The following is a 12552-nucleotide window of genomic DNA, read 5'->3' as shown; positions in this document are numbered from 1 at the left end:
ATTGTCTAGAAAGCAAAGCAAAGGAAGGCAGTTCATAAGAAAAATATGAATACCAAAGTGTCCTTGCAATAAAATGTGAGTAGATAAATGTTTCTGAGAGGCAATGGATCTTCAGTTCTTCTTCTGTGACACTGGAAAGTTACCTCTATTTACAAATGACTGTTTTAAGAAGTTTACTTACATTACCCAAGTACCCTGGCCTCATGATCCACATTTGCAAATCCAGTTCAAGACCTTATAGATGATTTCCTTCCAAATTCCCTTTAACCAAACCCTTCTGACTATTGCGTTCATGATTTACCCTCAGAAGGTAAGAAAGAGAAGAGAGCTATAAGAAAGTTCATGTATCTAACCGTTCACAACTACAGAAAGAATTGATGTGGGAATGGGTTAAAAGAAATGATGAAATGTACTCTGGAATACCAGTACATTGGCATCAATAATCCTAAAAGGCTTTCGTTTAGATCTATCCCTATACATATAATTTTAATCTAAAGAAATATTCTTTAGGAAGAAAATTTATAGATACATGATTCAGAGCAGGTATCAAAATATAGATGAAGATGATACAATAAAGCTTCAACTAATCTACGTGAGATAACCAGAATATATTAAATTTAAATGATTTTTTAAAGCTCTGGCACCATTTGGAACTGCACTTTTCAATAGACATATAATGTGAGCCAGATATGTAATTTAAAATTCTCTAGCAGCCATGTGCAAGCAAGTAAAAAAAAAAATCAGTAAAATTAAGCCAGTAGGGGTGGTACATGCCTGTAGTCCCAGCTATTAGGGAGGCTGAGATGGGAGGATCACTTGAGCTCAGGAGTTTGAGACTAGCTTATGCAACACTGTGAGACCCCATCTCTTAAAAAGAAAAAAAAAAAATAGGAAATGGATGACATTAATTTTCATTATATATTTTATTTAACCCACTATATCTCAAACATTATTTCAAGGTATAATCAATAGAAAAAGTGATTCATGAGTGCTACAGATAGTTTGGATGTTTGTTTCCCAAACCTCATGTTGAGATTTGAAATTTAATCCTCAATGTTGGAGGTGGTGCCTAATGAGAGATATTTTGGGTAATGGGGTGAATTCCTTATGAATATATTAATCCCCTCCCTGGGGGCTTAGAGAGTTTTTGCTCTATCAGTTCCTCAGACAGCTGGTTGTTAAAATGAGCCCAGTACCTTCCTCCCTTCTCTCTTGCTTCCTCCCTTGCCATGTGATCTCTGCACAAACAGGTTCCTCTTCATCTTCTGCCCATAAGTGGAAGCAGCCTGAAGCCCTTAGTAGAAGCAGATGTGGACATCATGCTTCCTATACAGCCTATAGTAGTTTGAGCCAAATAAACTTCTTTTCTTTGTAAATTACCCAGCTTCAGGCATTCCTTTATAGCAGTGCAAACAAACTAAGACAATGAGATACTTTCCATTCTTTTTGTACTGTGTTTTCAAAGTTCAGTGTATATTTTTATTTATAGCATATTTCACTTTGGGCACACCACGTTTCAAGTGCTCAATATCCACATGCACTAGAGCCTACCATTTTGGACAGCAGAGATTTAGAATACTTAGAGAGAGACCCAAAAATCTAGCAGCAATTTCCAGACCCATTGCTTTTAATTTATTGGTAGATCGTTAAAAATACTATTTCTAGGTATAACAAGCCTACACATAGAAAGCGCATGCTGCTAAACTCTAGATCCTTTTGTGGCCAAAGAAGGTTTCCCTGTCCTTGCAGAGTGTCCAATCGAAATGTATAGATAAAACAAGGAAGGAAAAATGTTTCAAATATACATGAAGCTAAAGTCTTTGAAAATTAATTCGAAGAACAAGTTTACAAGGTAATGTTTAGAGTTTAGTTAAAAAAAACTTTACTTCAAGGAATTTATATTGATGAAATTATAGAAAAATTACATGTAATTTGTTTATTTATATAGTGGTTACTAATCTATAGTTTTCAGCTAGACTTGAACTTTTAAGTATCTTTTGTGGAAAAGCACTATATGTAACAGTGACATCTGCAAAATCTGATCTAGTTCCTTATATTTGTTTTTCCTTAAAGCTACTGGTAAATTATACTTTCAGTCTGCTGATTATAATGTAAGACTTAGTGTCTTACAGAAAATTGTTTGTTTGTTCCTTTCTGTAAATCTGTGCCAATTTGACTTCTCCAGTCCTGCTTGATGCAGTCACCCGAAACATCTGATTCATGGAACAGAAATATGTTAAATGCATTTGGTAGGGTCTTGTTTTATCTTCTTCTATGCTGATTTACTCACCAACTACCTGGCCTGTCATATGATAATTGTTCTTCATCCTGACACTTTCTCCTTCACCTTAGACAATACACTCTACGCTTTTATTCCCCTTTGCCAGAATTTTACTATTATGTGGATACAGTTCATAATTCTTAGAAATCCATGTCAGTCTTGAATACCTATCATGATTCTTCCTGGTGAGTTAGTTGCTTGGTGACATGTTTCTTATCAAGTCAATTATTTGAAAATTACCTTCAATTAATAAAATCAGCCTGTCTAAATTATAAATTTATAGTAAAAACCAGGCCTATTTCATTCTGTGCATGTGACAAAAAGCAAGATCATGTTGAAAAAGAAAAGAAAATGTTCTTTTTAAGTTTCCATAGAAAATAATACAGATTTCAAACTTGATTCATTTGAAATTTGTAGTTGTGGTTGAACAATGTAGCTTGTATACATACTAACATACTCTTCTATAATTTGTCCTATGTTCTTTGATATAATCCAGTTACATAGACTATATTAATAGGATATTAGAAAAACTTGACAAAATCACCACTCATTATATCTGTGTAAACTTTTACAAGGAATATTGTCTTGGCTTATTTTCATACATTTTGATTTTGCCACATGTTCAAATTCACTAAAAAGTAAGCATAAATTTTAATATCCTACAATAAGTATTTTGGCTAAATTCATATTTAAAGAGAAAAGCACTCGTTGAAGGAGTAATAAGCATATACTCTTTTCTCACCAAAGGGAAAATATAAATGGAAATGAATAGGATGAAATAAATGTTTGTTAATTACATGCATTTTCCCAGCTGTTGAAACCGATACATATGCTTAATCGAAAAATACTGACTTCACAAAATAAATTTATTTTCTTAAAAAAAATCTATTTGAAAATGTGCTATTTATTCTAGAAAAATATTATAAAGGATGTCATATTCATGGAAACTTTTGGGAGAGTTGGAGGAGAAAATATTAATAAAGTCCTCTGGGTGAAGAAAGAGGACACAAGGTAAGAAGATCTGGCATGACCGCAAGCATAGTGGGCAGGTTGTATGGTAGAAAGAAGGGTCAGACGCATAAAGAGGAGGCAAGGTGAGATGAGGTAAAAACCCAATTAGTGGATTAAAGGGTAAGAATCTGAGTTCTCAAACACAGGGGTGATAATATAGGCAGCTTGGGGGAGGATTAGAATAAAGAAGTGATAACAGTATTCAGTTGAGAGGGAAGGCTGTCAAAAATGTAAATACGAAAAAAAAAGTAGAACAATGAAAACAAAAACCTGACATTTAATCAAGGGTTATAGTAGCAGAAACTCAGAGAGGGGAAATGTTATGGTTTTGGCTGAAATCATTAACAGAGGACCAAGGCAGATGGAAAATTTGAACCCAATTACAGGAAACCAAATGGACTGCAAAGGGGTATAGGGAAATAACCCATTTCATTTCCTGATTGCTTTTCTTAAATACATCGTATTAGGCAGTCAAAACCTGACATCCACAATTAGATCTTTACTAGAGGGGGTACTGTTAAACCTGATATTTGAAAACTCAAAGAGCATGATATTTCAGAGAACCACACTTAAGCTAGATAGTGTTAGAGTTTTCAATGGCTAATTTTTACTTACGTATTTATATAATCTAACTGATATTGATGTTCCTTCACTTGTTAAAATATTTTGTTGGTAGTTCTTGAAATTACAGCTTATTGTTTATGAAGGAAATTTGGCCTTTGATTCATTTCCTAATGTATAATTAAGTTGATGCTTTATTATTATCTACTTTTTAAGATAAAATAACATTTTAAATTATTTTCTAGATACCATTTTAAATTTCACTATATGACAATGGTTAGCCACATTTTAGAGATATGTCTTTACCAATTATTCCATCAAAAAATGGGAACACACAAAAACAGCCAAAACTTTACCACTATAATTGTAGTTCTTGTTCTAACTACACTCCAGATAATTTTTATAATATAAAAATATTTTTATCCGAGTAGGATTTTATTATTGATGGAACATCACATTTTTCAATTGAAATGACAAAACAAATAATTTAGAAAAGATCAGTGACCAAGACAGAAGTGGCAAATTGTGACAAAGACATGAGTTTAAAATATTTAAAGCTATTATGCAGTGTATATGCATAAAGCAATCTTAAACAAGTGAAAATTTAAGCATAATCTTAATAACAAATTGCATATGATTAAAATGTAAATGGACTAAAATTTAAGATGTTTTCTTCCCAGTACCTTTCAAATGAGCCTCTCATAAAGTATGATTAAAGAACACATATGAAATAGAAAATATAAACCAAAGCTGACACTAAGAATGCCAAAGCTATACCTTGTGAATAGGTACTAGCTTAGGAAAATAAATGCGAAATTCATTTCTTTTCTAGTACCTCTCCTGACTCAGAGACCCAGAAACTATACAATTAAGAAACTGGGAAATTTGTTGTACCACTTCCAAAGTTATACCTTTTGAATGGAAAGAATAATTTCACAATGAATTAACGAAGAGAACCCATTTTATTCATTGTAATGCCTCAAATACGATCTCTCACCACAAAAAACAAAAAAAAAAGTGTTTCTTAGAATAGAATTTAAGAGGCATGATGACAAATGCACATCTTGGTAATAACAGAATTATAAGAATAATAATGTTATAACTCTTGTAAACTACTGGTAAAACAACAAAAAATTAACTACAATGAAACAAACAAACAAAAAATCAGGCTGGCCTCAGACTTCTAATGCATAGCATTAAACAACAGAAGGAACTGGAGCAAGTGCAGATTTCTGAGATGAAAATGGGGTGATCCAACAATTCAGTATTGTACCAAATTATATTTTATGTGTCCAAGCATGCTAAATACTCTCAGAGTAGGAAAAAAATTCCATGTACCACCAAAAAAAAAAAACCAAATTCTTGAAGACATATTTCAAAAGACCAGGAAGTAAAACATAATTAGAAATAAAAATCTGGCCTGGCATGGTGGCTAACACCTGTAATCCCAGCACTTTGGGAGGCCAAAGCAGACGGATCACCTGAGGTCAGGAGTTCAAGACCAGCCTGACCAACATGGAGGAAACCCTGTCTCTACTAAAAATACTAAATTAACCGGGCATGGTGGTGCATGCCTGTAATTCCAGCTAACTCAGGAGGCTGAGGCAGGAGAATCGCTTGAATGGAGGTTGTGGTGAGCCAAGATCGCGCCATTGCACTCCAGCCTGGGCAAAAAAAGCAAAACTCTGTCTCAAAAAAAAAAAGAAGTAAAAATCTGAAAGTCAGAGTTATACTTCAATAGTATTCTATAAAATTATACTACTGCAAAGTATCCACATGCTAGACATATTACAACCAATGCCATCAATACCATTCTACAATGCATTAATAAGCTCACAAATAATTAGAGAAAATCCTTAGGTACCAGGAAAAAATTAAAAGTAAACTGAAATAACAAAAGAGTGAACTTAATCTCAAACAGCAATACTGACTTTGAAGCAAAATTCATACAGGGAATCAGAGTTTTAGAATAGATAATAAATAATAATCTCCCCTGAGAATGCCTGGTTTTAGGCCTGCTCACATAAAGATCTGCTGTTCAAATTCATACCACAACCTGTTTAAGAAACAGCCAGGGTAAAAGATTTAATTACATTAGCTCTAGATTGGCAACACCCACTGACCCTAGCAGAGGCAAAATGTGAACAGATTGGTAAAAGAGATCAGAGTAAATCTAGAAGAGCCAACAACAGTAATCCAGTTACCAGCCATGAGTTAAAGGCCTAAGATTACCTTTATTCAGATTCAGATTGTAAATGTCCAGTTTCAAAAAAAAGTGCATGTTCACATGATCATATCCACCAAAAGATTACTGAATTTAGAATAATCCTCTATTTGAAGCTGTTAGAAAATCATAAGGAAACATCTACCCAAGCTCTCACATACATACAAAATACTCTCAAATTACGAAGGATGGTCTAATTATTTATACTGATGATGCTAAGATAACAAAAATATACCTAATTAAAAGTGAAGTTACCCATATGTTCAAGGATTTTAGTAAAACTAATAAGATAATAATAAGAATATATATAACATTCAACTCCAAAAACTAAATGTTTAATAAGATTTGTTATTGAAAGAATCAGAATTGTGAAAGAACTTTTATAATCTGTATCAATAACTCTAGAACATTATTTCTTGTCACTAACTTGTCTCTCTACTGCAGAGATCATCTACTGTAAGGGAAAGTAACTCAAAAACTATTCAAGAAAATCAACGAGTTTTATTTTTGTTAACTTTTCTCAAAATTTTCAAGGAAATATTTTGTTAGTATAGGAGAATTCTAAATATATTATTTGGAAATTAGCTCTTAAAATATTTGGCCTATTAACCAAAAATATTGGCTTGAAAATAATGAAGAATCATTTATTAAACACTTATTATATGCCAAGTGTTCTAAGTTTTATATAGGCATTAATAATCCTATGCATAGGTAACATAGTTATTCTAAATTTATCAGAAAGGATATTGAAGCACAGAGGAATTAAGTAAATTTTGCAATTATATAGCTTGAAAGTAGTGGAACCAGACTGTAAAACGAGGTATTTTAACTCCAGAGCATTAACTATTAATTATATAGTAAAATACTGCTTTGCAAAGCTGTGAGTGACAAATACTCATAAAGGACTTTTAAATTTAAAAATTTGAACAACTTACATATCACATGACTTGAAAGAAATTTTTAGTCCATGGGCCAAGAGCATTTTTAGAGCAGACAATTAAGTTATGGTTTTTGTAATAAAGAATGTTAGCATTCACAGTGTAAGTTAATACAACATCAATCAAATTAATTTTCTACATATGAATTTAAATTTTAAGCTACATTGAGAATATTAGAAGAGCTGGCTTCTGGTTTTATAGAAAACAATAGATACCTATGCCTGAAACTCTCCATATATACTAAAAGAGACAGAGAGAGAGAGAGAGATATCAATAAGGAAAGTAAATAATACCAATAAATAATCCATGCCAATAGTATAGCTGAAACTTAAATAGTTAAAAGTCTTCAAATTACAAGCCAAAGGGAAAATACATGAAATAAGCAGAAGTAGTATCCAAACATGTATGAAGAGTAAAGAAACTGTATGGAAAAGAGAAGAAATCAGGGGCTTACATTGGTGCAATTGAGGTCAATTGATCCCCAGAAAAAGAATGTTAGCTTGGATAAGTAAATACTGAAAATAGATCTTCTGCCAGGTAGATTAGAGAACTGGCTGTTGGGGAATCAAAAGGAAGGGATTTGAAGATGCATATGATTAAAGATGTCAGTTATGGGAAGTGAAGGTGTTGCTTAATGGCTCTGTGGTAGTAGTAAAGACAGAAACAAGTGGTAGAAATTAAGACCCCAAAGAAACAACAACAACAAAAAATCATAAATTAAAAGACATACAACCATCCCCACCAATTGCAACCTCTTAAATAAATGGTACTTCACAATATTAATTGAAGAGGGTATACATGAGCTAGTAAGTCTAATAAATTACCCATATTCCCCATTCATGCTTAAGTATATGTTTATTACTGGTCAAGTAAAGTAAATAAAAAATTACAACCAATAGAAATGTCAGGAAAATCAGTCAAAATTACCATAAGAACAAAATAGAAGTAAGAATAAAACTGTTCTAGTCAATCAAATTTCTCCCTAACACAATCTAAAGCACAGAAAACTTGTAGCCTAACAGCTTCATCAGAAACAAATAGCCTTAAAATCATTTTCAGATATTTACAAAACCTTCAAACCAGAAATTTAAGACTTAAAAAGATGAAAAAAATAAAGATGTAAACAAGACATAAGCACCCTCAGGAAAGAGCAAAAGAAAAAGATAAAGTAATCTCAGAAATAAAGACAAAATTAAAACATAACAAAGGTAGAATATATTTGACTATAAAAGTAAAAAGAGGCATTTAGAGAATGAATAAAAATGACCAAGAGAATGAAAATGAAATTAAGAGGTAAAAGGTGAGAAATATAAAAGATAAAATGAGACTGTCCAATACACATATAATTGGAGTCCATGATGAAAAAAACAAACCAATGGAGTAAAACTAATATTTTAAAAGATAATCTAAGAAAATATTCCACAAGTAAAAGGAAGACATAAGTCTGTATTTTGAAACAGTTCATGCACTTAGAAAATTTGACCCAGAATGGTTAATTTGAACATAGACGGAAAACTATTAGAATTTAAAGATAAAGAAAACAACTCTTCAGGGTCTCCTGACAAAAGATCAAGAAGTTTATAATTAAAGAATAGGAGGTTAGAATAAGAGTCTCACAACAAAATACAAAACATGACAATAGCAGAACATTAATTTCGAGAAATTCAGGGAACTAAAGTAAGCTGTTCTTCAAATTTAAAGTCTATATAAAAATAGTGTTAAGTGTGCAAATTCTCACAGGATATTATAGAAATCTACTGTAATAGAAGCTTCATTCAACATGAAAATATCTGCAAAAAATGGCACAGAATAACTGACAACAGTTATGTAATATTTTTAATTGCAGATCTAAGATGAAAAACTAAATAAAGCAAAACTTTTGGACAAATGTGTAATAATGTAAATGTTATGTGTTCTGACAAATGAAAATAATGAAACTAAATAAATTAGAGAAAAAGGAACACAGAAAAGGGAAATCAAATAAATTATTAATCCCTAAATAAAAAATAGGAGAGAATGAAAGAATACATCATTAAAGCTGAAAACCAATGATGGGAGCCTAAATATATATCATAGAAATTTGAAATAAATGTAGCACAAAATATATACTCTATTAACTATATAGGGAGTATAAAATAATAGTTGAGATAGAGAGTATCAGTCGTATTAGTGAATGTAAGTTGTCTTAACATATTTATTTAAAAAATAAGATTTTTAGTTTGGCTCACAAAATGAAAGCCAGTGCTACATTGTATGCAAGAGATAAATCTAAAACCAAGTGATTCAGAAAGGATGAAAATAAAGGGATGGGTAAGAGCATACCAGCAAACTGCAAAAAAAAAATAATAATAATAAAGGAGTGATTGAGATAACTATAACAAACAAGGTACAATCCATACCAGAAAGCATTAATTAAGATTTTTTAATAAGAACTTTATAACGAAAATCAAAATTGGACAATGAAGATATGAGCTATCAATTTCTATGCAACAAGTAACATATTGACCAACTTCAGAATTACAGATGATGCTAGCACAAGGAGACAGAAAGACATTATTTAAAGGAGATTTTAACTCACCCTCCCTACCAGATAGGTGGCAAAACACTAAATGACAGAATCAATAAGATGAAAAACAATAGGTAGATAGAGATATATTCAACTTCACATCACAAAAAATAAACATTTACCTTATTCTAAGGCACACATGGAACATTTATAAAAACTGAACATACAGGCATACCTCAGCAATATGGCAAGTTTGGTTCCAGACCACCACAATAAATATTGTGATAAAGGAAGTCACACAATTGTTTTGGTTTCTAAGTGCATATAAAAGTTATGTGTACACTAGATTGTAGTTTGTTAAATGTGCAATAGCATTATGTCTAAAAACTCAATGTACATACCTTAATTTTTAAATACTTTATTGTTTAAAAATGCTAACCATTATCTGAGTCTTGAGCAAGTTATAATCTTTTTGCTGGTGGAGGATCTTGCCTCAATATTGATGGCTGCTGACTAATCAGACTGGTGGTTCCTGAAGGTTAGGATGACTGGAGCAATATCTTAAAATAGGACACCAGTAAAGTATGCCCCATTGAGTGATTCTTATTTTTACAAAAGATTTCTCCACAGCAGGCGATACTGTTTGATGGCATTGTACTCACAGCACAATTTCATTCAAAATTGAAGTCGATTCTCTCAAACCCTGTCACTGCTTTATCAACTAATTGTATGAAATATCCTAAATCTTTTTTTGTCATTTCAACAATGTTCACAGCATCACAAACACTTTCTTTGCTCATGTATGAAAAGAAACTTCTCATCCATTATAGTTTTATTATGAGATTGCAACAATTCAATCACATCTTCAGGCTCCACTACTCTTGTCCTCTTGCTATTTCCACCATATCTACAGTTACTTCCTCCCTGAAGTCTTGAACCCCTCAAAGTCATCCATAAGAGTCTGAATCAACTTCTTACAAAAGCCTATTAATGCTGATATTTTGAATTCCTTTCATAAATTATTTATGTTCCTAATGACATCTAGAATTATCAGAAGATTTTCAATTTATATTACCCATATCCATCAAAGGAGTCAATATTTATGGCAGCTATAGCCTTACAATATATATTTCTTAAGTAATAATAGTTGAAAGTCAAAATTATTCCTTGATCCATGAGCTGCATAATGGATGTTGTGTCAGCAGACAGGAAAACAACATGAGCCTCCTTGTACATCTTCAACAGAGCTCTTTGGTGACTATGTCAATGTGCAGCAATATTCTGAAAGGAGTCTTCTGAGCAGTAGGTCTCAATAGTGGACTTAAAATATTCAGTAAACCACACTGTAAACAGATGTGCCATTATCCAGGCTTTGTTATTCCATTTACAGGGCAAAAGAAGAGTAGATTTCGCATAATTCTTAAGGGCCCTAGGACTTTGCAGAATGGTAAATGAGCATTGAATTCAACGTAAGTTACGAGCTCCATTAGCCCTCCACAAGAGAGTCAGCCTGTCTTTCAAAGCATCGAACTCAACATTAACTTTTCCACTATAGTTACGAAAGTCCTAGATGGCATCTTCTTCCAATAAAAGGCTATTTGCCTTCCAATAAAAGGTTATTTGCCTTTGTTGTTTAATGCAGCCATCTTCATAAATTGTCTCAGCTAAATCTTCTGGATAACTTGCTGCAGCTCCTACATCAGCACTTGCTAACGCAGCTGGTGACTTAAGTTGAATTCAACTCAACAGTTGTTGCTTCATCTTACATTTTTATGTTGTAAATACAGCTTCTTTCCTTAAACCTAATAAACTTCTGTTAGCTTCCAACTTTTTCTGTAGCTTCTTCACCTCTCCCTGCATTCACAGAATTAAAGAGAATTAGTACCATTTCTGGATTAGGCATTGGCTTTAGATAATGTTGTGGCTAGTTTTATCTTCTTTCCAGACCACTAAAACTTTCTCTATATCAGCAGTAAGGCCGTTTTGCTTTCTTCACATTCATGAGTTCACTGATGTAGCACTTCTAATTTCTTTCAAAAACTTTCACTTCGCATTCTCAACTTAGCTGACTGTTTGGTGTAGGAGGCCTGGCTTTTCTCCTGTCTTGACTTTCAACATTCCTTTTCCACTGAGCTTAATCAGTGCTAGCTTTAGTATTATCATGGTGTTATTAATTGGCTTAATTTCAATATTGTTGTGTCTCAGAGAATAGGGAGGTTCAAGGAGAGGGAGAGAGATGGGAGAACAGCTGGTTGGTGGCACAGTCAGAAAATGTGCGACATTTATCAATTAAGTTTGCCATCTTCTATAGGCGTGGTTCATGGTACCCCAAGACAATTACAGTACAATAGTATTTGAAAGATCACTGAACAGATATAATAATGATAATAATAATAATAAACTTAAAATATTTTGAGAATTACCAAAATGTGACACAGAGATAGGAAATGAGCACAAGTTGAAATATGGTGCCAGTAGACATGTTCAGTGCAGGGTTGTCACAAATCATAAATTTGTAAAACATGTAATATCTGTGAAGCATAATAAAGCACGGCAAAATAAAATGAAGTATTCCGGTATAATAAACTATTATGTATATCTTAATAATTTCTATGAGAGGAAAAATACAAACTTGACCACAACATCATAACATTTTACAGTTATAATATTTTAAGGTTATTGCAAGTTGAATTTTAAAACTCTCTAATAAGTAACTATTGAGCAAAAGGAAAAAGACCAAAATGGAATTACAGATTCTACATATCAAGATTTATGTCATTATATTAAATCACTAATAAGCAGAAAATATATGAGTTAAATTCCCAGTTGAAACAGCTAGAAAAGGACAAAATGTAAACCTAAGCAAAAGGGAACAAAATAAAATAAAAGCAGATATTAATAAAGTTAGAAAACACAAAATAGTAGAAATTTAGTATTTTAATTAAAAAACAAAACAAATCATTGACTAATCATTAAAAGAAAGCAAAACTACATGAAATAAACTACAGGGGACAAAATAAACATTAAAATA

This window comes from Symphalangus syndactylus, chromosome 2 (genome assembly GCF_028878055.3).
Source record: "Symphalangus syndactylus isolate Jambi chromosome 2, NHGRI_mSymSyn1-v2.1_pri, whole genome shotgun sequence".
Classification (NCBI taxonomy): domain Eukaryota; kingdom Metazoa; phylum Chordata; class Mammalia; order Primates; family Hylobatidae; genus Symphalangus; species Symphalangus syndactylus.
Note: the sequence above shows the minus strand (reverse complement) of the source record.